The 23,994-nt window shown below is 41.4% G+C and overlaps 8 non-coding genes and 26 pseudogenes across 8 annotated transcripts; all 34 read left to right on the top strand.

Annotated features, from left to right (window-relative positions):
- The first annotated feature begins 144 nt into the window (after window positions 1-144).
- Window positions 145-262, top strand: LOC132643297 (5S ribosomal RNA; annotated as a pseudogene).
- A 224-nt stretch (window positions 263-486) lies between these two features.
- On the top strand, window positions 487-605 carry LOC132643233 (5S ribosomal RNA; annotated as a pseudogene).
- Window positions 606-829: 224 nt separating this feature from the next.
- LOC132643270 (5S ribosomal RNA) lies at window positions 830-947 on the top strand (annotated as a pseudogene).
- Window positions 948-1,170: 223 nt separating this feature from the next.
- Window positions 1,171-1,289, top strand: LOC132643391 (5S ribosomal RNA; annotated as a pseudogene).
- Window positions 1,290-1,523: 234 nt separating this feature from the next.
- On the top strand, window positions 1,524-1,642 carry LOC132643319 (5S ribosomal RNA; annotated as a pseudogene).
- A 332-nt stretch (window positions 1,643-1,974) lies between these two features.
- Window positions 1,975-2,093, top strand: LOC132643153 (5S ribosomal RNA; annotated as a pseudogene).
- A 224-nt stretch (window positions 2,094-2,317) lies between these two features.
- LOC132643157 (5S ribosomal RNA) lies at window positions 2,318-2,436 on the top strand (annotated as a pseudogene).
- A 223-nt stretch (window positions 2,437-2,659) lies between these two features.
- On the top strand, window positions 2,660-2,778 carry LOC132643171 (5S ribosomal RNA; annotated as a pseudogene).
- Window positions 2,779-3,002: 224 nt separating this feature from the next.
- LOC132643074 (5S ribosomal RNA) lies at window positions 3,003-3,121 on the top strand (annotated as a pseudogene).
- Window positions 3,122-3,344: 223 nt separating this feature from the next.
- Window positions 3,345-3,463, top strand: LOC132643358 (5S ribosomal RNA; annotated as a pseudogene).
- A 961-nt stretch (window positions 3,464-4,424) lies between these two features.
- LOC132643350 (5S ribosomal RNA) lies at window positions 4,425-4,543 on the top strand (annotated as a pseudogene).
- A 223-nt stretch (window positions 4,544-4,766) lies between these two features.
- Window positions 4,767-4,885, top strand: LOC132643340 (5S ribosomal RNA; annotated as a pseudogene).
- Window positions 4,886-5,108: 223 nt separating this feature from the next.
- Window positions 5,109-5,227, top strand: LOC132643174 (5S ribosomal RNA; annotated as a pseudogene).
- Window positions 5,228-5,446: 219 nt separating this feature from the next.
- On the top strand, window positions 5,447-5,565 carry LOC132643165 (5S ribosomal RNA; annotated as a pseudogene).
- Window positions 5,566-5,783: 218 nt separating this feature from the next.
- Window positions 5,784-5,902, top strand: LOC132643143 (5S ribosomal RNA; annotated as a pseudogene).
- A 226-nt stretch (window positions 5,903-6,128) lies between these two features.
- LOC132642968 (5S ribosomal RNA) lies at window positions 6,129-6,246 on the top strand (annotated as a pseudogene).
- A 223-nt stretch (window positions 6,247-6,469) lies between these two features.
- On the top strand, window positions 6,470-6,588 carry LOC132643199 (5S ribosomal RNA; annotated as a pseudogene).
- Window positions 6,589-6,805: 217 nt separating this feature from the next.
- Window positions 6,806-6,924, top strand: LOC132643237 (5S ribosomal RNA; annotated as a pseudogene).
- Window positions 6,925-7,148: 224 nt separating this feature from the next.
- On the top strand, window positions 7,149-7,267 carry LOC132643408 (5S ribosomal RNA). The gene has a single exon (XR_009583611.1). It is a non-coding gene; the product is annotated as a 5S ribosomal RNA (ribosomal RNA).
- A 223-nt stretch (window positions 7,268-7,490) lies between these two features.
- On the top strand, window positions 7,491-7,608 carry LOC132642947 (5S ribosomal RNA; annotated as a pseudogene).
- A 227-nt stretch (window positions 7,609-7,835) lies between these two features.
- On the top strand, window positions 7,836-7,954 carry LOC132642903 (5S ribosomal RNA). Its single transcript, XR_009583385.1, has one exon. It is a non-coding gene; the product is annotated as a 5S ribosomal RNA (ribosomal RNA).
- Window positions 7,955-8,187: 233 nt separating this feature from the next.
- On the top strand, window positions 8,188-8,301 carry LOC132643211 (5S ribosomal RNA; annotated as a pseudogene).
- Window positions 8,302-8,524: 223 nt separating this feature from the next.
- LOC132643314 (5S ribosomal RNA) lies at window positions 8,525-8,642 on the top strand. Its single transcript, XR_009583595.1, has one exon. It is a non-coding gene; the product is annotated as a 5S ribosomal RNA (ribosomal RNA).
- Window positions 8,643-9,126: 484 nt separating this feature from the next.
- LOC132642898 (5S ribosomal RNA) lies at window positions 9,127-9,245 on the top strand. The gene has a single exon (XR_009583380.1). It is a non-coding gene; the product is annotated as a 5S ribosomal RNA (ribosomal RNA).
- A 228-nt stretch (window positions 9,246-9,473) lies between these two features.
- Window positions 9,474-9,593, top strand: LOC132643285 (5S ribosomal RNA; annotated as a pseudogene).
- A 209-nt stretch (window positions 9,594-9,802) lies between these two features.
- On the top strand, window positions 9,803-9,921 carry LOC132643402 (5S ribosomal RNA). The gene has a single exon (XR_009583605.1). It is a non-coding gene; the product is annotated as a 5S ribosomal RNA (ribosomal RNA).
- A 226-nt stretch (window positions 9,922-10,147) lies between these two features.
- LOC132643320 (5S ribosomal RNA) lies at window positions 10,148-10,266 on the top strand (annotated as a pseudogene).
- Window positions 10,267-10,487: 221 nt separating this feature from the next.
- On the top strand, window positions 10,488-10,606 carry LOC132642896 (5S ribosomal RNA). The gene has a single exon (XR_009583378.1). It is a non-coding gene; the product is annotated as a 5S ribosomal RNA (ribosomal RNA).
- A 225-nt stretch (window positions 10,607-10,831) lies between these two features.
- On the top strand, window positions 10,832-10,950 carry LOC132643276 (5S ribosomal RNA; annotated as a pseudogene).
- A 1,673-nt stretch (window positions 10,951-12,623) lies between these two features.
- Window positions 12,624-12,742, top strand: LOC132643189 (5S ribosomal RNA; annotated as a pseudogene).
- Window positions 12,743-12,967: 225 nt separating this feature from the next.
- On the top strand, window positions 12,968-13,086 carry LOC132642883 (5S ribosomal RNA). Its single transcript, XR_009583365.1, has one exon. It is a non-coding gene; the product is annotated as a 5S ribosomal RNA (ribosomal RNA).
- Window positions 13,087-13,310: 224 nt separating this feature from the next.
- On the top strand, window positions 13,311-13,429 carry LOC132642905 (5S ribosomal RNA). The gene has a single exon (XR_009583387.1). It is a non-coding gene; the product is annotated as a 5S ribosomal RNA (ribosomal RNA).
- Window positions 13,430-13,653: 224 nt separating this feature from the next.
- Window positions 13,654-13,771, top strand: LOC132643372 (5S ribosomal RNA; annotated as a pseudogene).
- A 223-nt stretch (window positions 13,772-13,994) lies between these two features.
- Window positions 13,995-14,114, top strand: LOC132643194 (5S ribosomal RNA; annotated as a pseudogene).
- Window positions 14,115-23,994: the final 9,880 nt, after the last annotated feature.

The raw sequence follows: 23,994 nt of genomic DNA on the forward strand, positions 1-23,994 counted from the left end.
TCAAGATCAAAAAAAGAATCATATAAAACGGATAACGGAGCGCCAAGTTTTGCGTATTTAAAGGTTTTCACTTATGCTCCTTATTTTTAGAGAAGGGGGAGGGGGAGGAAAGGGATTAAGAGAAAATTGAGAGCTAGGATGGATGGATGTGATCATACCAGCACTAACGCACTAGATCCCATCAGAATTATGAAGCTAAGCATGCTTGAGCAAGAGTAGTACTAGGATGGGTGACCCCTGAGCAGTCCTCGTGTTACTTTCCACATTTGTCCAGACTACGCTCATTTTCTCCTGTTTAATAATTTTTTTTTTCAAAAAATAAGCTAGATCTCGAAGAAATACTCAAGATCAAAAAAAGAATCGCATAAAATAGAGAACGGAGTGCCAATTTATGTGAATTTAAAGGTTTTCACTTATGCGCATTATTTTTCGAGAACGGGGAGGGGGAGGAAAGGGTTTATGAGAAAATTGAGCGCTAGGACGGATTGATGCGATCATACCAGTACTGACGCACCGGATCCCATTAGAACTCTGAAGTTAAGCATTCTTGGGCCAGAGTAGTCTTAGGATAGGTGACCCCCTGAGAAGTCCTCATGTTGCTTCCCTCCATTTGTCCGGACAACTCTCATTTTCGTCTGTTTAATAACATTTTTTTCAAAAATTAAGCTACATTTCCAAAAAATACTAAAAATCAACAAAAGAATTGCATAAAACGGATAACAGAGCGCGAAGTTACGCGTATTCAAAGGTTTCTACTTACACACATTATTTTTAGAGAAGGGGAAGAGGGAGGAAAGGGTTTAAGTGAATTTAAAGCGCTACGACTGATGGATGAGATCATATCAGCACTAACGCACCAGATCCCATCAGAACTCCGAAATTAAGCACGCTTGGGCGAGAGTAGTAATAGGATGGGTGACCCCCGGGAAGTCATTGTGTTGCATCCCTCCTTTTGTGCGGACTGTTCTCGTTTTCATCTATTTACTATATATATTTGTTTAAAATAAGCTAAATCTCGAAAAAGTACTCAGGATCAAAAAAGAATCGTATAAAATCGATAACGGAGCGCCATGTTTTGCGTATTTAAAGGTTTGCACTTACACGCATTATTTTTAGAGAAGAGGAAGAGACAGGAAAAGGTTTAAGTGAATTTAGAGCACTACGACTGATGGATGCCATCACACCAGCACTAACGCACCAGATCCCATCAGAAATCCAAAATTAAGCACGCTCGGGCGAGAGTAGTAATCGGATGGGTGACCCCTCGGGAAGTCATTGTGTTTCATCCCTCATTTTTTCTGGACTATGCTCATTTTCAACTTCTTAATATATATATATATATATATAATTTTAAAATAAGCTAAATTTCGGAAAAGTACTCAAGATCAAAAAAAGAATCATATAAAACGGATAACGGAGCGCCAAGTTTTGCGTATTTAAAGGTTTTCACTTACGCTCCTTATTTTTAGAGAAGGGGGAGGGGGAGGAAAGGGATTAAGAGAAAATTGAGAGCTAGGATGGATGGATGTGATCAAACCAGCACAAACGCACTGGATCCTATCAGAATTATAAAGCTAAGCATGCTTGAGCGAGAGTAGTAATAGGGTGGGTGACCCCCTGAGAAGTCCTCGTGTTACTTTCCACATTTTTCCAGACTACGCTCATTTTCGCCTGTTTAATATTTATTTTTTCAAAAAATAAGCTAGATCTCGAAGAAATACTCAAGATCAAAAAAAGAATAGCATAAAACAGAGAACGGAGCGCCAAGTTATGCGAATTTAAAGGTTTTCACTTACGCGCCTTATTTTTCGAAAACGAGGAGGGGGAGGAAAGGGTTTTTGAGAAAATTGAGCGCTAGGACGGATTGATGCGATCATACCAGTACTGACGCACCGGATCCCTTACACGCCTTATTTTTAGTGAAGGGGGAAGGAGAGGAAAGGGTTTAAGAGAAAATTAAGAGCTAGGATAGATGGTTGGGATCATACCAGCACTAACGCACTGGATCCCATCAGAACTCTGAAGTTAAGCATGCTTGGGAGAGAGTAGTGCTAGGATGGGTGACCCTCTGAGAAGTCCTCATGTTACTTTCCTCATTTGTCCAAACTACGCTCATTTTCGCCTGTTTGATATATATTTTTTTAAAAAAATAAGCTAGATCTCGAAGAAATACTCAAGATCAAAAACAGAATAGCATAAAACGGAGAACGGAGCGCCAAGTTATGCGAATTTAAAGGTTTGCTCTTACAAGCCTTATTTTTCGAGAACAGGGTGGAGGAGGAAAGGGTTTATGAGAAAATTGAGCACTAGGACGGATGGATACGATCATACCAGCACTGACACACCGGATCCCATAAGAACTCTGAAGTTAAGCATGCTTGGGTTAGAGTAGTACTAGGATGTGTGACCCCCTTAGAAGTCCTTGTGTTGCTTCCCTCCATTTTTTCGGACTACGCTCATTTTCGTCTGTTCAATATATTTTTTTTTTAAAAGAGGCTAGATCTCGGAGAAATACCCAAGATCACAAAAAGAATCGCATAAAACAAATAACGGAGCGTGATGTTATGCATATTTAAAGGTTTGCAACTACGCGCCTTATTTCTCGAGTAGGGGGATGGGGAGGAAAGGGTTTAAGATAAAATTGAGCGCTAGGACGGATGGATGCGATCATACCAGCACTGACGCACCGGATCCCATCAGAACTCTGAAGTTAAGCATTCTTGGGCTAGAGTAGTGCTAGGATGTGTGACCCCCTGAGAAGTCCTCATGTTGCTTCCCTCCATTTGTCCGGACTACTCTCATTTTCGTCTGTTTAACAATATTTTTTTAGAAAATTAAGCTAGATTTTTGAGAAATATTCAAAATCAAAAAAAGAATCGCATAAAACGGATAACGGAGCGCGAAGTTACGCGTATTTGAAGGTTTCCACTTACACGCATTATTTTTAGAGAAGGGGAAGAGGGAGGAAAGGGTTTAAGCGAATTTAGAGCGTTACGACTGATGGATGCGATCATACCAGCACTAACGCACCAGATCCCATCAGAACTCCGAAATTAAGCACGCTTGGGCAAGAGTAGTAGTAGGATGGGTGACCCCCTGTTAGGTCATCGTGTTGCATCCCTCCTTTTGTCCGGACTACGCTCATTTTCGTCTGTTTAATATTTTTTTTTCAAAAAATAAGCTAGATCTCGGAGAAATACTAAAGATCAAAAAAAGAATCGCATAAAACAGATAAAAGAGCGTGAAGTTACGCGTATTTAAAGTTTTTCACTTATGCGTCTTATTTTTTTAGAATTGGGAGGGGGAGAAAAGGGTTTAAGAGAATGTTGAACGCAAGGACTGATGGATGCGATCATACCAATACTAACGCACTGAATCCCATCAGAACTCTGAAGTTAAGCGTGCCTTGGCTAGAGAAGTAATAGGATGGGTGACCCCCTCGGTAGTCCTCGTGTTCCATCCGTCTTTTTCCCTGGATTATGCCCATTATCCTCTGTTCAATATTTTTTTTGGTTAGACTGACTCTGTTGTACGTGGAAGAGTGTTAGCCAGTAAAGAACTCTCACAAGCAGAAGCTGAAAGTCGCGGAAATGAGATTGCTGCGGTGGATGTGTGGGCACAATAAGAGTGATAGGATAAGGAATGAGGGCATCCGAGACAAGGTGGGAGTGGCATCGGTTGAGAACAAGATTCGGGAAGCGAGGCTGAGATGGGTTGGGCATGTGAAGAGGAGAGACGTAGATGCCCCAATGCGGAGGTGTGAGAGGTTGGCTACGGGCGGTTTAGGAGAGATAGAGGAAGGCCAAAGAAATATTGGAGAGAGGTGATTAGGCAGGACATGGCATAGTTTTAGATTACCGAGGACATGACCTTAGATAGGAGGTTGTGGAGGACTCAGATTAGGAAAGAAGGCTAGTAGGTAGTCTCACTTTTCTTTCGCACTAGTAGGCATAGTTTTCCTCTACTGTGTATTGCCCTTTGATTCATGCTTTTTTGTGTTGGGTCTTGTTTTTCCATGCTGTTTTATCATGACTTTTTTTCTCTTGTTATTTCTAATTTTTGCATTGCTTTGATTTGCTTGTCTGTATCTGACTCTTTTCCCTTGTTTTCTTTTGAGCCGAAGGTCTTTCGAAAACAGCCTCCCTACTTTCCAAAGTGGGGGTAAGGTCTCATACACTTAACCTTCCCCAGACCCCACACTCTGGGATTCAACTGGGTATGTTGTTGTTGTTGTTGTAATATTTGTTTTTCGAAAGATATGCTAGATTTCCAAAAAATACTCAAAATAAAAAAAAGAATCATATGAAACGGATAATGGAGAGCGAAGTTATGCGTATTTAAAGGTTTACACTTATGCGCCTTATTTTTCGAGAAGGGGGAAGGGAAGGAAAGGGTTTAATAGAATTTTGAGCCCTAGGACTGATGGATGCGATCATACTAGCACTAACGTACCGAACGCCATTAGAACTCCGAAGTTAAGTGTGCTTGGCTGAGAGTAGTAATAGGATGGGTGACCCCCTTGCAAGTCCTCGTGTTGGATCCTTCCTTTTCTCCTGACTATGCTCATTTTCGTCTGTTTAATATATGTTTTTCAGAAAAATAAGCTAGATTTCCGAAAATACTCAAAATCAAATAACAAATCGTATAAAACGGATAACAGAGCGAGAAGTTACGCGTATTTAAGGATTTCCACTTACTCGCATTATTTTTAGAGAAGGGGACGAGGGAGGAAAGGGTGTAAGAGAATTTAGAGCGCTACGACTGATGAATGCGATCATACCAGCACTAACGCCCCAGATCCCATCAGAACTTCAAAAATTAAGAATGCTTGGGCGAGAGTAGTAACAGGATGGGTGCCCCCCGAGAATTCCTTGTGTTGCATCCCACCTTTTGTTCGGACTACGCTCATTTTCGTCTATTTAACATTTTTTATTTGAAAAATAAGCTAGATCTTGGAGAAATACTCATGATAAAAAAAAAAGAATCAGATAAAACAGCTAACGAAGCGTGAAGTTATGCGTATTTAAGGGTTTTCACTTACACGCCTTTTTTCGAGAAGGGGTAGGGGGAGGAAAGGGTTTAAGAGAATTTTGAGCGCAAGGACTGATGGATGCGATCATACTAGCACTAATGCACCGGATCCCATCAGAACTCCGAAGTTAAGCATACTTGGGCGACAGTAGTACTAGAATGGGTTAACCCCCGGGAAGTCATCATGTTGCATCTCTCCTTTTGTCCGGACAATGCTCATTTTCATCTGTTTAGTATGTTTTTTTAAATAAGATAATTATCGTAAAAATACTCAAGATCAAAAAATGAATTTTATGAAACGGATAACGGAGCGCGAAGTTATGCGTATTTAAAGGTTTGCACTTACGCGCCTTATTTTAAGAGAAGGGGTGCGGGGAAGAAAGGGTTTTAGAGAAAATTGTGCGCTAGGACTGGTGGATGCGATCATACCAGCACCAACGTACCGGATCCCATCAGAACTCTGAAGTTAAGCGTGCTCGGGCGAAAGTAGCACTAGGATGGGTGACCCCCCGGGAAGTCATCGTGTTAAAACCCTCCTTTTGTCCGGACTACGCTCGTTTTCATCTGTTTAATATATTTTTATAAAAAAATACGCTAAATCTCGGAAAAATACTCAAGATCAAAAAAAGAATCGTATGATAAAGGAGCGCGAAGTTTTGCGTATTTAAAAGTTTGCACTTACGCGCCTTATTTCCAGAGCAACGGGTGGGGGAGCAAAAGGGTTTAAGAGAAAATTGAGAGCTAGGATGGATGGATGTGATCATACCAGCACTAACGCACTGGATCCTATCAGAACTCTAAAGATAAGCATGCTTGGGTGAGAGCAGTACTAGGATGGGTGATCCCCTGAGAAGTCTTCGTGTTACTTTCCTCCATTTGGTCGGACTATGCTCATTTTCTTCTGTTTAATATATATTTTTTTTTGGAAAACTAAGCTAGATCTCGGAGAAATACTCATGGTCAAAAAAGGAATTGAATAAAACAGATAACAGAGCGTGAAGTTACGGGTATATAATGGTTTTCACTTACGCGCCTTTTTTTCGAGAAGAGGAAGGGGGAGGAAAGGGTTTAAGAGAATTTTGAGTGCAATAACTGATGGATGCGATCATACAAGCACTAATGCACTGGATCCCATTAGAACTCCAAAGTTTAGCGTGCTTGGCTAGAGTAGTACTAGGATGGGTGAGCCCCTGGGTAGTCCTCGTATTGCATCCCTCTTTTTCTCTGGACTACACTCATTTTCGTCTGTTTAGAATATTTTTTTTTTTTAAAAAAGCTAATTCTCGTAAAAATACTTAAGATCAAAAAAATAATCGTATAAAATGGATAACGGAGCGCGATGTTATGCGTATTTAAAGGTTTGCACTTACGCGGCTTATTTTTAGAGAAGGGGGCGGGGAAGAAAGGGTTTTAGATATAATTGAGCGCTAGGACTGATGGATGCGATCATACCAGCACTAGCGCACCAAATCCCATCAGAACTCCGAAGTTAAGCGCGCTCGGGCGAGAGTAGCACTAGGATGGGTGACCCCCTGGGAAGTCCTCTTGTTGACTCCCTCCTTTTGTCCGGACTACGCTCATTTTCATTTGTTTACTATATATATTCTTAAAAAAAAAGCTAAATCGCGGAAAAATACTCATTATCAAAATAAGAATTGTATGATAACGGAGTGCGAAGTTTTACATATTTAAAGGTTTGCAGTTACGCGCCTTATTTTTAGAGCAGCGGGAGGGGAGGAAAGGGTTTAAGAGAAAATTGAGAGCTAGGACGGATTGATATGATCATGCCAGCACTAACGCACTGGATCCTATTAGAACTCTGAAGATAAGCATGCTTGGGCGAGAGTAGTACTAGGATGGGTGACCCCCTAAGAAGTCCTCGTGCTACTTTCCTCCATTTGTCCGGACTACGATCATTTTCGCCTATTTAATATATTTTTTTCTGAAAAATAAGCTAGACCTCGAAGAAATACTCAAGATCAAAAAAAGAATCATATAAAACGGAAAACGGAGCGTGAAGTTATGCTAATTTAAAGGTTTGCACTTATGCGCCTTATTTTTATAGAAGGGGGACGGGGTAGAAAGGGTTTAAGAGAAAATTGAGCACCAGGACTGATGGATGCGATCATACCGGAACTGAAGCACCGGATCCCATCAGAACTCTAAAGTTAAGCATGCTTGGGCTAGAGTAGTACTAGGATGGGTGAGCCCTTGGGAAGTCCTCGTGTTGCATCCCTCTTTTTCTCCAGACTACGCTCATTTTCATCTGTTTAATCTATTGTTTTTAAAAAAATAAGCTAGATCTCTGAGAAATACTCATGATCAAAAAACGAATCGCATAAAAAATATAACGGAGCGTGAAATTACGCGTATTTAACGGTTTTCAGTTACGCGCCTTAATTTCGAGAAAGAGGAGGGGGAGGAAAGGGTTTAAGAGAATTTTGAGCGCAAGGACTAATGGATACGATCATACCAGCACGAATGCACCAGATCCCATCAGAACTCTGAAGTTAAGCATGCTTGGGCCAGGGTAGTACTAGAATGGGTGACCCCCGGGAAGTCATCATGTTGCATCCCTCCTTTTGTCCGGACAATGCTCATTTTCGTCTGTTTAATTTTTTTTTTTAAAAAAAAATAAGCTAGATCTCGAAGAAATACTCATGATAAAAAAAAAGAATCGCATAAAACAGATAACAGAGCGTGAAGTTATGTGTATTTAAAGGTTTTTTTGTTACGTGCCTTGTTATTCGAAAAGGGGGAGGGGTAGGAGAGGGTTTAAGAGAATTTTGAGCACAAGGACTAATAGATACAATCATATCAGCACTAACACACCGGATCCCATCAGAACTCCGAAGTTAACTGTGCGTGGGCGAGAGTTGTACTAGGATGGGTGACCCCCCGGGAAGTCATCGTGTTGCATCCCTCATTTGGTCAGGACTACGCTCATTTTTGTCTGTTTAGTATGTTGTTTTTCAAAAAATAAGCTAGATCTCTGAGAAATACTCATGATAAAAAAAAGAATAGCATAAAATAGATAACAGAGCATGAAGTTACACGTATATAACGGTTTTAAGTTACGTGCCTTATTTTTCGAGAAGGGGGGGGGGGGGGGGGGGGAGGAAAGGGTTTAAGAGAATTTTGAGCGCAAGGACTAATGGATACGATCATACCAGCACTAATGCACCAGATCCCATCAGAACTCCGAAGTTAAGCAGGGTGAGGGTAGTACTAGGATGGGTGACCCCCCGGGAAGTCATCATGTTGCATCCCTCCTTTTGTCCGGATTATGCTCATTTTCTTCTGTTGATTTTTTTTTTTTGTAAAAATAAGCTAGATCTCAGAGAAATACTCATGATCAAAAAAAGAATCACATAAAATAGATAACGGAGCATGAAGTTATGCGTATTTAAAGGTTTTCAGTTACGCGCCTTGTTTTTCGAAAAGGGGGAGGGGGAGGTAAGGGTTTAAGAGAATTTTGAGCACAAGGACTAATGGATACGATCATACCAGCACTAACGCACCGGATCCCATCAGAACTCCGAAGTTAAGCGTGCTAGGGCGACAGTAGTACTAGGATGGGTGACACCTGGGAACTCATCGTGTTGCATCCCTCCTTTTGTCCGGACAATGCTCATTTTCGTCTGTTTAGTATATTATGTTAAAGAAAATAAGCTAAATCTCGGAAAAATACTCAATATAAAAAAAAAGACTTGTATGAAACGGACAACGGAGCGTGAAGTTATGTGTATTTAAAGGTTTGCACCTACGCCCCTTATTTTTAGTGAAGGGGGACAGGGAAGAAAGGGTTTCAGAGAAATTTGAGAGAGTAGTACTAGGATGGGTGACCCCCTAGGACCTCGTGTTGCATCCCTCCTTTTGTCCGGAGTATGCTCATTTTTTTCTATTTAATATTCTTTTTTATGAAAAATAAGCTAGATCTCGGAGAAATACTCAAGATCAAAAAAAGAATCGCATAAAACAGATAACGAAGCGTGAAGTTATGCGTATTTAAATATTTGCACTTAAGGGCCTTATTATTCGAGAAGGGGAAGGAGGAGGAAAGGGTTTAAGCGAATTTTGAGTACTACGACTGATGGATGCGATCATACCAGCCCAAACGCACCGGATCCCATCAGAACTCCGAAGTTAAGCGTGTTTGGGCGAGAGCAGTACTAAGGTGGGTGACCCCTCAGGAAGACATCGCTTTGCATCCCTTCTTTTGTCCTGACTACGCTCATTTTCGTCTCTTTCATATATATTTTATTTTAAAATAAGCTAAATCTGAAAAAAAAAAAACCTCAAGATCAAAAAACGAATCGTATAAAACAAATAACGGAGCGCGAAGTTATGCGTATTTTAAGGTTTGCACTTACTCGCCATATTTTTAGACAACGGGGAGGGGGAGGAAAGGGTTTAAGTGAAAATTGAGCGCTAGGACGGATGGATGTGATCATACTAAGCACTAACGCACTAGATCTCATCATAACTCTGAAGCCAAGCATGCTTGGGCTAGAGTAGTACTAGGATGGGTAACCCTCTGAGAAGTCCTTGCGTTGCTTCCCTCCATTTGTCCGGACGCTCATTTTCATCTGTTTAATATATTTTGTTTTCTAACAATTAAGATAGATCTCGGAGAAATACTCAAGATCAAAAAAGGAATCGCATAAAACCGATAACGGAGCGTGAAGTTACGCGTATTTAAAGGTTTGCAGTTTAAAGAAGGGAGAAGAGGAGGAATGGTATTAAGAGAATTTTGAACGCAGGGAGTGATGGATGCGATCATACCTGCACTAACGCACCGGATCCCATCAAAACTCAGAATATAAGCGTGCTTGGGCGAGGGTAGTACTATAATGGGTTACCCCCTGGGAAGTCCTCGTGTTGCATCCCTATTTGTCTCCGGACTACGCTCATTTTTGTCTATTTAATATATTTTTTTTTGAAAAATAAACTAGATTTTCGAAAAATACTCAAAATAAAAAAAAAAGAATCGCATAAAATGGATAACCGAGCGTAAAGTTACGTTTATTTAAAGGTTTCCACTTACGCGCATTATTTTTTTAGAAGGGGAAGAGGGAGGATAGGGTTTAAGACAATTTAGAGCGCTGAAACTGAAGGATGCGATCATAGCAGCACTAACGTAGCAGATCCCATCAGAACTCCGAAATTAAGCATGCTTGTGTGACAGTAGTAATTGGATGGGTGACTCTCGGGGAAGTCCTTGTGCTGCATCCCTCCTTTTATCCGGACTACGCTCATTTTCGTCTGTTTAATATATTTTTGTAGAAAAATAAACTTGTTCTCGGAGAAATACTCAAGATAAAAAAAATAGTATAAAACAGATAACGAAGCATGAAGTTACGTGTATTTAATGGTTTTCAGTTACAGGCCTTATTTTTCGAGAAGGGGGGAAGGGGAGGAAAGGGTTTAAGAGAATTTTGAGCGCAAGGACTAATGGATACGATCATACCAGCAGTAATGCACCGGATCCCATCAGAACTCCAAAGTTAAGCGTGCTTGGGTGAGAGAAGTACTAGGATGGGTGACCCCTCGGGAAGTCATCGTTTTGCATCCCTCCTTTTGTCAGGACTGCGCTCATTTTCATCTCTTTAATATATTGTTTTCTCCAAACATAAGCTAGATCTCGGAGAAATACTCAAGATCAAAAATTTAATCGCATAAAACAGATAACGGTGCATGAAGTTACGCGTATTTAAAGGTTTACACTTACTCGCCTTATTTTTCGAGAAGGGGGAAGGGGAGGAAAGGGTGTAAGAGAATTTTGAGCGCTAAGACTGATGGATGCGATCATACCAGCACTAACGCACCGGATCCCATCAAAGCACTGAAGTTAAGCGCGCATTGGCGAGAGTAGTTCTAGGATGGGTGACCCCTTAGGAAGTCCTCTTGTTGCATCCCTCTTTTTCTCTAGACTACTGTCATTTTTGTCCGTTTAATATATTTTTTTCAAAAAATAATCTATCACCCCCTTTTTGGAAGGATCCACTTGCGAAACCAAAGCAAATTTCATACTTCAGCGATAAAAAAATTTTTGTTTAATAAGATATTCACAGTAATTTAGTAGCGGAAATAGACCCGTGTGAACAAGTTTCAAAGGTGCATACTTATAAATCAATTACAAAATTATACTCTCAATGATCATGTTATCATATAGATGTGTCTCAAGATATTCTTCTCAGCCCACAAAGCAAGTACGCTATCAAAGTAGCAACAAAGCCAATATGCCAACAATTTAAAGTAGATATTATTTCACCAAGATTCAAGCTTCTCAAAATACCTCAACCAAAACAAACGGAATGAAAAGTTCAAGTTTAGGTGCAAACCTTGGAGCTTTAGAGCTTCTAGAGTTCAAACAAACATTAAGAAGTTATAAATCCCAAAGCAGCGATCAAGTAAATATGTCGACTTCCTTAGCCAATTTCCCTTAGCTTTTACAACAGTATATATATATATATATATATATATATATATGCCTTTAACACACAATCAAATATCTAATTAAGTACAATAGTTTCAGCACATCAAAACTAACCACGATATCGGGGAGAATCACCGTAAACTAGCAAAACAGAAATTCTGGACAGTACTACTGTCTTGTATTGTGACTCAGTTTCAGAGGGGTAAACAACAAAAAATAGACTTTGTGGTCTTAACGAATGTGTTGGATATATGTATTAGGGTTCTATAGAAATTTAAATCACCCCAGTAGCACTTTCGTACAAAAATATATGCCCAAAATACTAACAGTAGTACATGGAGGGTTTGTAAAATAAAATCTGGGCAGCACCTTCCTTACACTTCATCACCCCTTTTCGAATAAATACAAAACTGAGTTTTGGAGCCTGAACAAAAGTTGTAGATCTATGAAATAGACTTTTAGAACATCTTGGATCACTTAAAACTAAATTTTATACAAGGAATTATGCTGAAAACACTAACAGTTGTCCAGTTCAAAAACGGGTTTTGCAACTTACCTCAATCGTGTGGAGTGTCTTGTGGCTCAACCAAAACAAGTCTTGATGGTTGATTTTGTGGATGAACATTATGAAAGAAGAGAAGCTTTTGGGGTTTTAGTTGGTGGAGAAAATGAAATATCAAGAGGAGGTGGAGAAAAAACTTAGCCAACAAGGTATATATTTACCTTTGGATAACTACAAACTTTTTTTTTTGTGGAAAAATACAAAAAGGGAGCTGCCCTAAATACGTAAATATCAAATTCATTTAATAAGTTACTAAGATAATAATTGTAGGAGTAGTTTACATAACTACCAATAACACTTCAAACAACTTCCAAATATCATCAAATTCACGTACAGAATGTGTGAAGTAAAATATACCCTTACTATCAAGATATGGTCAATCAAAAATTCAAGTGTTAGTTTAAAAATTTCGGGGTGTTACAACTAAGCAAGATTTCTGAAAGATACTCAAAATCAAAAAAAGAATCGCATAAAACGGATAACGGATCGCGAAGTTACGCGTATTTAAAGGTTTCCACTTACGCGCATTATTTTGAAAGAAGGGGAAGAGGGAGGAAAGGGATTAAGAGAATTTATAGCACTACGACTGATGGATATGATCATACCAGCACTAACGCACCGGATCCCATCAGAACTCCGAAATTAAGCACGCTTGGCCAAGAGTAGTAATAGAATGGGTGACCCCCTAGGAAGTCCTCGTGTTGCATCCCTACTTTTGTCTGGACCACGCTCATTTTTGTCTGTTAATATACTTTTGTTTTTGAAAAATAAGCTAGATCTCGGAGAAATACTTAAGATCAAAAAAAGAATCGTATAAACCAGATAAAGGAGCGTGAAGTTACGCGTATTTCAAGGTTTGCACTTTCGCGCCTTATTTTTCGAGAAGGGGGAGAGGGAGGAAAGTGTTTAAGAGAATTTTGAGCGCTACGACTGATGGATGCGTTCATACCAGCACTAACGCACCGGATCCCATCAGAACTCTGAACTTAAGCGTTCTTGGGCGAGAGTAGTACTAAGATGGGTGACCCCTCGGGAAGTCATCGTGTTGCATCCGTCCTTTTGTCCAGATTACGCCTATTTTCGTCTGTTTAGTATATATATTTTTTTAAAATAAGCTAAATCTCGGGTAAATGCTCAAGATCAAGAAAAGAATCGTATAAAACGGATAACGGAGCGCGAAGTTATGCGTATCTAAAGGTTTGCACTAAAGCGCATTATTCTTACCGCAGGGGAGGGGCCAAGAAAGGGTTTAAGAGAAAATTGAGCGCTAGGACGGATGGATGTGATCATACCAGCACTAACGCACTGGATCCTATCAGAACTCTAAAGTTTAGCATGCTTGGGCGAGAGTAGTACTAGGATGGGTGATCCCCTGAGAAGTCCTCGTGTTGCTACCCTCCATTTGTTCAGACTACGCTCATTTTCGTCTGTTTAATATTTTGTTTTTCTAAAAATAAGCTATATCTCAAAGAAATACTCATGATCAAAAAAAGAATTGCATAAAAAAGATAACGCAGCGTGCAGTTACGCGTATTTAAAGGTTTCCACAAACGCGCATTATTTTTAGAGAAGGGGAAGAGGGAGGAAAAGGTTTAAGACAATTTAGAGCATTGAAACTGATGGATGCAATCATACCAGCACTAACGCACCATATACCATCAGTACTCCGAAACTAAGTACGCTTGGGCGAGAGTAGTAATAGGATGGGTGACCCCCTGGAAGTCCTTGTGTTGCTACCCTCCATTTGTTCGGACTACGCTCATTGTCATTTGTTTAATATTATTTTTTTCAAAAATAAGTTAGATGTCGGAGAAATACTAAAGATCAAAAAAAGAATCGCATAAAACAGATAACAGAGCGTGAAGTTACGCGTATTTGAAAGTTTTCACTTATGCGCCTAATTTTTCGAGAATGGGGAGGGGGAGGAAAGGGTTTAAGAGAATTTTGAGTGGAAGGACTGATGGATGTGACCATACCATCACTAACGCACCGAATCTCGTTGGAACTCTGAAGTTAAGCGTGCTTGGGCGAGAGTAGTAATAGGATGGGTGACCCCCTTTGGAAGTCCTCGTGTTTCATCCCTCTTTTTCTTCGAACTATGCTCATTTTCGTCCATTTAATATATTTTTTTCCAAAAAATAAGCTAGATCTCGAAGAATGTCACACCCTAATTCCACTAGGATGTGATGGGCACCCGACCCCATATCCGGAGCCGAGCGAACCCACAGATTCTTATTACACACGTCATTTCTTCGGACTCTGAAAATCAAATACAAGTAAAATACATATTAAGCCTTTGAAATTTTCTTTTACCATTCTCAAAATTAAACAAAATCTGTAGTTATATAAAATTTATTACATAACACAGAATGACATATCGGCTGGTGGAGCCGCTTACAGACTGACAACCAATACCCACGACACTGTCTGCAAAGTCTCTAGCATTAATCAGACATTACGACACAGATACTCTGACTCGGCAGCACTCCAGGGACAAGTGGAGCCTACCAACTTCGCTGGAACATCTTCTGTAATGACTTCTACTCATCTGGGTGTACCTGCGCGGCATGAAACGCAGCCCCCGAAGAAAGGGGGTCAGTACGGAATATGTACTGAGTATGTAAGGCATGGAATACAGAAAACAGAACCATAACCGAACAGACAGTACAAATGTAAGCACGTTATCCAGAGTACCAAAATGCTTATTTTCCAGACACAAATCATGTCATATGCCAGAAGGGATACAGAACGTATAGACTGCCAAAGCGCTGACTTTGCAAACACAGATCATGCATGACAGAATCAGATACCACATATGCATATAACGTGCCCCGGCCCTCCCGTAAGGGACGCGGTAAATCATATATATCATGGAAACATATAACGTGCCCCGGCCCTTGGTGAGTGTCACGACCCAGCTAGGGGCCACGATGGGTACCCGGTGCTAGTTACCGAGCACCGCTCATTCTACTGCTTATCTTGCTCATTTAATACTCTTTTATCAATTTTACATACCAATTGTAGGAAAATCATATTTAATCAAAATATAAATACTTTATATACATTTTCCCCTTGGCCATCAAAATAATATACATACATGTGAAAACATCTTGTGAGACCATCTAACCCACACTGCGTATCTATGAGCCTCTACTAAAATAATGAATACATGGACGGAACAAGACTCCGTCATGCTCAAAATATGCATATATGAATGTACATCAAAAGAATAGTCATAAGCACCTCCGAACATGGAGTGCTATCTATCAGCTGATAGCTACTGAGGACCTGGGCCAAGCTCTCCTCCCTGTCTACCTGTGGGCATGAACACAGCGTCCGAAGAAAGGACGTCAGTACGAATATTGTACCGAGTATGAGAGGCATACATAATGAAAGGAGACATCAGTAATATGGGACTAACATCAACATGAGACATATGGATCTGACTGATAATCATAAATGAAGTAATGCATGCTATCTTACTCATACTCATTATCATAACATGTATGCATCATGTGCAAGCTACCCGTCCATGTCGTAACGATGTGATAATCAATAATATTAGCCCGCGTCCAGGCCTCCCGCGTCCGGGGTACCATCTCATGCCGCCCACTAGTGGTGTCTGCCCACGCCCATAGGTCGGGGTGTATCCATATCACCGCCCGCCGAAGCGGTGTCTGCCCGGCCAACTAGGCCCGGTGTGAAATGCTCATGACATGCTCAATATAAATGCTCATAGTAATATGCTTATCATAAAATACTTATCTTATCATAATACGTATATAAGACTCATGATCAACTTTACTCTATCTGCGTGACGTAAGGTCGTGATCCCCCGATTACATTATGAAACCATCATGGACATTCCGCCTCACCTTGAAAGGACTAGTACATAAGGTGAGTGTAGGCAAGGAATAACATCATCATCATTCTAGTGTCATCATATCGTATAACTCATCTCATATAGACATTCATAAGTATAAGCTTTTAACTTCTTAGAATGCAAGAACTTATGAAAAGAATAGGGATTCAAGTTAAAGTATTCATGCCATTAGAAAGAAGGACTAGCCTCACATACCTTGGTCGTTTAGCTAAGATATCGCTCACTTGTTCTCCGTCGATATCATGTCGTTACCTTCATAAGAGAATTCGTATCGACATTAGTAACTGACTATAAGAACGTGTCGCTAATTCTAGGAGAAGTCGGACAACGCTTCCTTCGCTCATACTACTTTTCTCACGTTCTATATCAACTCCCAATATTCATAAAATTATTCGCAATATCATAATCGACAATCGTCATTTACGTACATTTGGCAAAATCCACCATTTTCCTCCAATTTTCCTTTATTTCTACTTCTAGCTCATCCTTGAGTTTTCATGCATTTAATGCTTGTTTCATGATAAGAACATCATTTATAATGTATTTGTATTCACAACACTTCAATATTCATAGTTCAATTCCACTATCATTCATTTATGTCACTATTTACTCAATAATGACCCATTTCTATGTTCTTCTACATTTCAAGTGTAAGCTTTCCAATACTTCAAACAACATGGAATAATCATGAAACTTACCTTGGATGATGGTTGAACAATCCTTAAGTTGAAATACTTCACTTAGCCAAAACCCTAGTCCCACCTTCTTGGGAATTTCTTCACTTAGATGACCCTTTATTGAGTTCTTACCCTTGATTCTACGAAATTAGTGTTGTTGGTCTTGATGTTCCCTTTAATTCTCTTGAATTCTTGTGGAGGAATTATTTGGAGAGTTCTAGAATGTCTCTTGAGGTGTATGGATGAAAATGAAGTGAAATGAGGCTTAAGTCCCTTTTAAAAATCACAAATCTGATCTTTAATGAATTCTTGTCGGGGTGAACAGTGGTCGTAAACCACCATATACGGACCGTATTTTGATTTACGGTCCGTCCACTGTGGTCGTTTTTAAACATTCCAATAACAGAAAGTTTTGCTGGGTATTATGGCGATTTACGACTGAGGTTTACGGTCCGTAAACCAGTTTACGGGCCTCCGTCCTCCAAGTCGTGTTTAACCATTTCAAAGATAGAAAGTTTTGGCTGATGGACATGGTAGTTTACGACCTGGTTCACGGTCCGTAAACCAGTTTACGGGCCGTAAACTGGGTTGTATTTAACCATATTCAACATTTACGGAAAGTTGAGATTTTGACAAGCTGGAGGACGACTGCACTATACGTTCCGTAAATCACTTTACTGGCCGTATAGTGCCATATACGACCACTGTGCTGAAAATTTTTCCGCGACTTTCTTATTTCCAAAAATTCTTAATTAGCCATTCCCGACTTAATAAAACATCATTCACTCGATTTTTCATCATTCCACTCATCATACAAGTACGACGAAATTTCCGAGGTGTAACATTCTTCCCCCCTTTTGGAACATTCGTCCTCGAATGTTCGACACTCGGGGATTCTGGAAAAAAATTAATTTTGCCAGAGTTTCCTTTGTGATTTGGATATTACCTTTCCATTATAACGACCCACAATATCTTCGCCTCACAGGGCTATATCACAACATCAACACTTTTATGGCCACACACGACTAAAAACATAAAATTAAAACATACATACCTTACACCATCGACGTCTCATCTTGAATCTCTTCCGGGGATTGGAACAAATGGGGGTACATGGATTTCATCTTCTCCTCCGCTTCCCAAGTCATTTCTTCCCGATTATTGTTCCGCCATAGAACTTTGACTGAAGCAACCTCTTTATTCCGAAGCCTTCGTACTTGTCTATCCAAAATGGCAATGGGCATCTCCTCATATGTTAGCTCCTCTGTTACTTGGACATCATCAATCGGGACTATTCTTGTTGGGTCTCCAATACACTTGCGGAGCATCGAAACATGGAATACTGGATGCACGGATTCGAGCTCTGAAGGCAAGTCCAATTCGTAGGCTACTCGACCCACCTTGCGAATGATTTGGTAGGGTCCGATATATCTGGGACTTAGCTTTACTTTCTTGCCAAATCGCATCACTCCCTTCATCGGCGATTATCTGCATAAGACTTTTGGCGACTTTGAGCTGTTAACAGTCGGTCTCGAATCACTTTAACCTTTTCAACTGCTTGTTGGATCAAGTCATGGCCTATCAATTGTACTTCTCCGGTTTCAAACCATCCAATTGGAGATCTGCATTTTCTTCCATATAAGGCCTCGTACGGGGCCATTTGAATGCTGGAATGATAGCTCTTATTTAGGCAAATTCAATAAGAGGCAAATGCTCATCCCAATTACCGCCAAAGTCCAATACACATGCCCGTAGCATATCCTCTAAGGTCTGAATAGTGTGCTCGGCTTGTCCGTCAGTCTGTGGATGGAACGCCGTGCTGAGCTTAACTTGGGTACCTACACCTTCTTGGAAGGACTTTCAGAACTTGGCTGTGAACTGTGCCCCTCTGTCTGTGATAATGGCCAAAGGAATACCGTGAAGTCGTACAATCTCCTTGAGATACGATTTAGCATAATCTTCCGCTGAATATGTGGTTCTAACGGGGAGAAAATGAGCTGCTTTCATGAGTCTATCCACGATCACCCATATAGAATCATACTTCCCTCGCGTACGGGGTAATCCTACCACAAAATCCATGTTAATCTCTTCCCATTTCCCCGTAGGAATTTCCATTGCTTGCAATAACCCTCTTGGCTTTTGATGCTCGGCCTTCACTTGCTGGCAATTCGGACACTGTGCTACAAATTCTGCTATGTCTCGCTTCATGCCATCCCACCAGTATACCAATCTGAGATCGTGGTACATCTTGTTTGCACCTGGATGAATAGAATACCGGGAATAATGTGCTTCCTCTAAAATCCGTTGGCGCAAGTTTTCCACATTCGGTACACATAGCCGGCCTCGATATCTAAGAACCCCTTATATGGAAACTTCAAATGGAGACTCTTCCTTTTCCTGAGATAGATCTCGATAGTGGCTTAACTAAGGATCTTCATATTTTCGTTCCTTCACTTCTAGATTCAATGATGAAACTGTGGGGTCATTGACGCTAATACCTGCATCTCCTGAATCAATGGGCCGTACGCCGAGACTTGCTAACCGATGGACTTCACGAACCATTTCTCGCTTTTCCGAAGGAAATCCACATAAACTACCCATCGATCGGTGGCTAAGTGCATCTGCTACTACATTCGCCTTCCCTGGATGATATAGAATGTTCACATCATAATCCTTCAGTAATTCTAACCATCTCCTTTGCCGCAGGTTCAACTCCTTCTGTTTGAAAATATATTGAAGGCTTTTGTGATCCGTATAGATGTCCACGTGCACACCATATAAGTAGTGTCTCTATATTTTCAATGCATGAATGACCGCAGCTAGCTCAAGATCATGAGTGGGGTAATTCTGTTCATGTTTTCGCAACTGTCTCGAAGCATATGCTATAACTTTCCCATTCTGCATCAATACACATCCTAATCCCACACCAGAGGCGTCACAATACACTATATAGTCATCTGATCCTTCTGGAAGTGTTAGCACTGGCGCTGAGGTCAGCCTGTTTTTCAACTCTTGGAAGCTACGCTCACAGGCATCACTCCACTGGAATTTAGCCGACTTCTGGGTTAACTTTGTCAATGGGGCTGAAATAGATGAGAAGCCCTCTACAAATCTTCTATAGTATCCTGCTAACCTAAGGAAACTACGAACTTCTATAGGCGTCGTAGGTTTTGGCCAAGTCTTCACAGCTTTTATTTTCTGAGTGTCAACTCGAACACCATCATCTGAAATAACATGACCCAGGAATGCAACAGAATTAAGCCAAAACTCGCAATTCGGAAACTTTGCATACAATTCTCGATCTCGAAGAACGCCAAGAACAATTCTTAGATGATCTGTATGTTTTGATTCTGTGCGAGAGTACACCAAAATATCGTCGATGAACACTATCACGAAAAGGTCCAAGAACGGCCTGAATACATTATTCATTAAATTCATGAACACTGTCGGGGTATTTGTCAACCCGAACGACATTACTCGAAACTCGTAGTGACCATATCTTGTCCTGAAGGCAGTCTTGGGAATAGCTGCTTCCCTAATTCTCACCTGATGATAACCCGATCTCAGATCTATCTTGGAAAACCATTTAGCACCTTGCAACTGATCGAACAAGTCGTCAATTCTAGGAAGGGGATATCTGTTCTTCACCGTCACTTTGTTCAACTGCCTGTAGTCGATGCACATTCGTAGCGATCCGTCTTTCTTCCTTAAGAACAAGACTGGTGCTCCCCATGGCGAGGAACTAGGCCTTATAAACCCCTTCTCAAGTAAATCCTTTAGCTATGCTTTTAGCTCTTTCAGTTCTGCTGGAGCCATCCGATACGGAGGAATAGAAATAGGCTCGGTGTCTGGTAGTACATCAATAGCAAAGTCGATCTCCCTTTCTGGAGGAAGGCCTGGTAACTCGTCGGGAAACACATCTGGAAATTCATTCACTACCGGGACAGACTGGAAAGTTGGCACTTCCGCTTCCGTGTCATGAACCCGAACTAGATGACAAATATAACCCTCGGCTATCATCTTCCTCGCCTTAAGGTAGGAAATAAACCTACCCTTTGGGGAAATTGTATTACCCTTCCACTCGAGTATGGGCTCTCCCGGAAATTGGAATCGAACTACCTTTGTCCGGCAGCAAACATTAGCATAGCATGATGCCAACCAGTCCATACCCATAATTACGTCAAAATCTATCATCTCAAGTTCAATTAGATCAGCCCTTGTCTGACGATCACCTATAATGACTACACAGTTCTGATATACTTGCCTCGCTATTACAGGATCACCAACTGGAGTGAATACCTCGAAAGGTTTAATTGGCTTAGGTCTTACCCCAACACAATCAGCGATATACGGAGTAATATATGAGAAGGTAGAACCTGGATCAATCAGCGCATATACGTCACGGAAAAATATGGTCAAGGTACCTGTGACAACATCTGGGGAAGACTCAAGATCCTGTCGCCCAGCTAGAGCATACACACGGGGCTGAACAGCACCTGAAGTAGATGCTCCCCCTCTACCTCTGCCTCTATCTGCTGTAGTCTGAGGAGTCTGTGCTGTCGGGCGTGCTGAAGAAGAACCTGCTGCTGAACCTATAGGCTGAGTCCCAACTCTATATCTTGCTGAGGGGCAATCTCTCATCATGTGACCGACTTGCCCGCAAGCATAACAAGCATCCGAACCCTGACGACACTATCCGGAATGTAATTTGCCACACTGGCTACACCGCGGCACTGGAGGTCTCCTCGGGCTAAAGTCTCCCCTGGACTGCGAATCTGAGGCCCTCGAACTCTGCCCCTGGCCTGACTGAGTAGAACGATCAACCCTCCTATCTGAGAATCTAGGAGGTGCACTAGTCACTGACTGACCTGAGTGCCTAGAATATGTCTGTCTCGGTCCCCTTCGGTACTCGCTGCTCTCCCCCATAGATCTAGCCCTCTTACCTTGTCTTCTGTCACCCTCACGATCACTTCTCTGCTGTCGTTGTCGTTCCTCGAGGTTCTGAGCATGGGCCTGTATCCGGGAAATATCCATCCCGTCTTACAAAGAGGCTGTCAGGCAATCTCTGAACAAGTGTGGTCCTAAACCACTCACAAATCTATAGACTCGGTCTCCCATGTCAGCCACCATAGTCGGAGCATACCGGGCCAATGAATTGAGTTGCATACTATACTCTCGGGCACTCATGCTTCCCTGTTTCTAATTCAAGAACCTATCCGCTCTAGCTCGGCGGACTTCAGGTGGCAAGTAGTGACGAATAAAGGCATCTACAAACTCTTGCCACACGGGAGGTGGTGCATTCTCCCCTCTTGTTATCACCCAATTCTTATACCATAGTACCGCCACGTCGCGAAGTCTATATGAGGCCAACTCTACAGATTCAGTCTCAGAAGCATGCATAAGTGTTAACGTCCTCAGCATTTCATCGACAAAACCTTGTGGGCCCTCATCTGGCTTCGACCCGAAAAATTCTGGAGGATTTAGAGTAAGGAAATCACGGGCTCTTGTACTAGCTGAACGATCACTTGGGCCCACATTCTGTCGTTGTGCCTGAGCGGCAACCAACTGCGTCAATAAATGTATAGCCTCGGACACTTGTTGACCCGAAGCACCCGGTGGAGGAATCGGAGCTGAGGCTCTTCCCTGCTCTTCTACATTGGGCACGGCCTCACTTTGCGATTCACTTTTCTCTACCCCCGCCGGAGGCTCCCTTTCTGCCCGCTTCTTCGTCGTAGCTTTGCCTTTCTGGGCAACTGTAGCTTTTCCTTTCGGCGGCATTTTTCTGAAACCATAACGCACTTTTAGGGATGATATAATCCTAGACATGGCTCTATCGCACGATTCATGAGAAGAAGGATGGTCATTTTCCTAAATGCCCTATAGCCTCTTGTTTATTAGCGTGGCGCGCAACACACCATAAACAAGGCTCTACTAGACACGGCTCGTAGACACTTCCTAGGGCGAACTGCTCTGATACCACTTCTGTCACGACCCAGCTAGGGGCCACGACGGGTACCCGGTGCTAGTTACCGAGCACCGCTCATTCTACTGCTTATCTTGCTCACTTAATACTCTTTTATCAATTTTACATACCAATTGTAGGAAAATCATATTTAATCAAAATATAAATACTTTATATACATTTGCCCCTTGGCCATCAAAATAATATACATACATGTGAAAACATCTTGTGAGACCATCTAACGCACACTGCGTATCTACGAGCCTCTACTAACATAATGAATACATGGACGGAACAAGACTCCGTCATGCCCAAAATATGCATATATGAATGTACATCAAAAGAATAGTCATAAGCACCTCCGAACAATGGAGTGCTATCTATCAGCTGACAGCTACTGAGGACCTGGGCCAAGCTCTCATCCCTGTCTACCTGTGGGCATGAACACAGCGTCCGAAGAAAGGACGTCAGTATGAATATTGTACCGAGTATGAGAGGCATACATAATGAAAGGAGACATCAGTAATATGGGAATAACATCAACATGAGACATATGGATCTGACTGATAATCATAAATGAAGTAATGCATGCTATCTTACTCATACTCATTATCATAACATGTATGCATCATGTGCAAGCTGCCCGTCCATGTCGGAACGATGTGATAATCAATAATATTAGCCCGCGTCCAGTCCTCCCGCGTCCGGGGTACCATCTCATGCCGCCCACTAGTGGTGTCTGCCCACGCCCATAGGTCGGGGTGTATCCGTATCGCCGCCCGCCGAAGCGGTGTCTGCCCGGCCAACTAGGCCCGGTGTGAAATGCTCATGACATGCTCAATATAAATGCTCATAGTAATATGCTTATCATAAAATACTTATCTTATCATAATACGTATATAAGACTCATGATCAACTTTACTCTATCTGGGTGACGTAAGGTCATGATCCCCCGATTACATTATGAAACCATCATGGACATTCCGCCTCACCTTGAAAGGACTAGTACATAAGGTGAGTGTAGGCAAGGAATAACATCATCATCATTCTAGTGTCATCATATCGTATAACTCATCTCATATAGACATTCATAAGTATAAGCTTTTAACTTCTTAGAATGCAAGAACTTATGAAAGGAATAGGGATTCAAGTTAAAGGATTCATGCCATTAGAAAGAAGGACTAGCCTCACATAAGTTGGTCGTTTAGCTAAGATATCGCTCACTTGTTCTCCGTCGATATCATGTCGTTACCTTCATAAGAGAATTCGTATCGACATTAGTAACTGACTATAAGAACGTGTCGCTAATTCTAGGAGAAGTCGGACAACGCTTCCTTCGCTCATACTACTTTTCTCACGTTCTATATCAACTCCCAATATTCATAATATTATTCGCAATATCATAATCGACAATCGTCATTTACGTACATTTGGCAAAAT

The sequence above is a fragment of the Lycium barbarum genome, chromosome 5, assembly GCF_019175385.1.
Source record: "Lycium barbarum isolate Lr01 chromosome 5, ASM1917538v2, whole genome shotgun sequence".
Lineage (NCBI taxonomy): Eukaryota > Viridiplantae > Streptophyta > Magnoliopsida > Solanales > Solanaceae > Lycium > Lycium barbarum.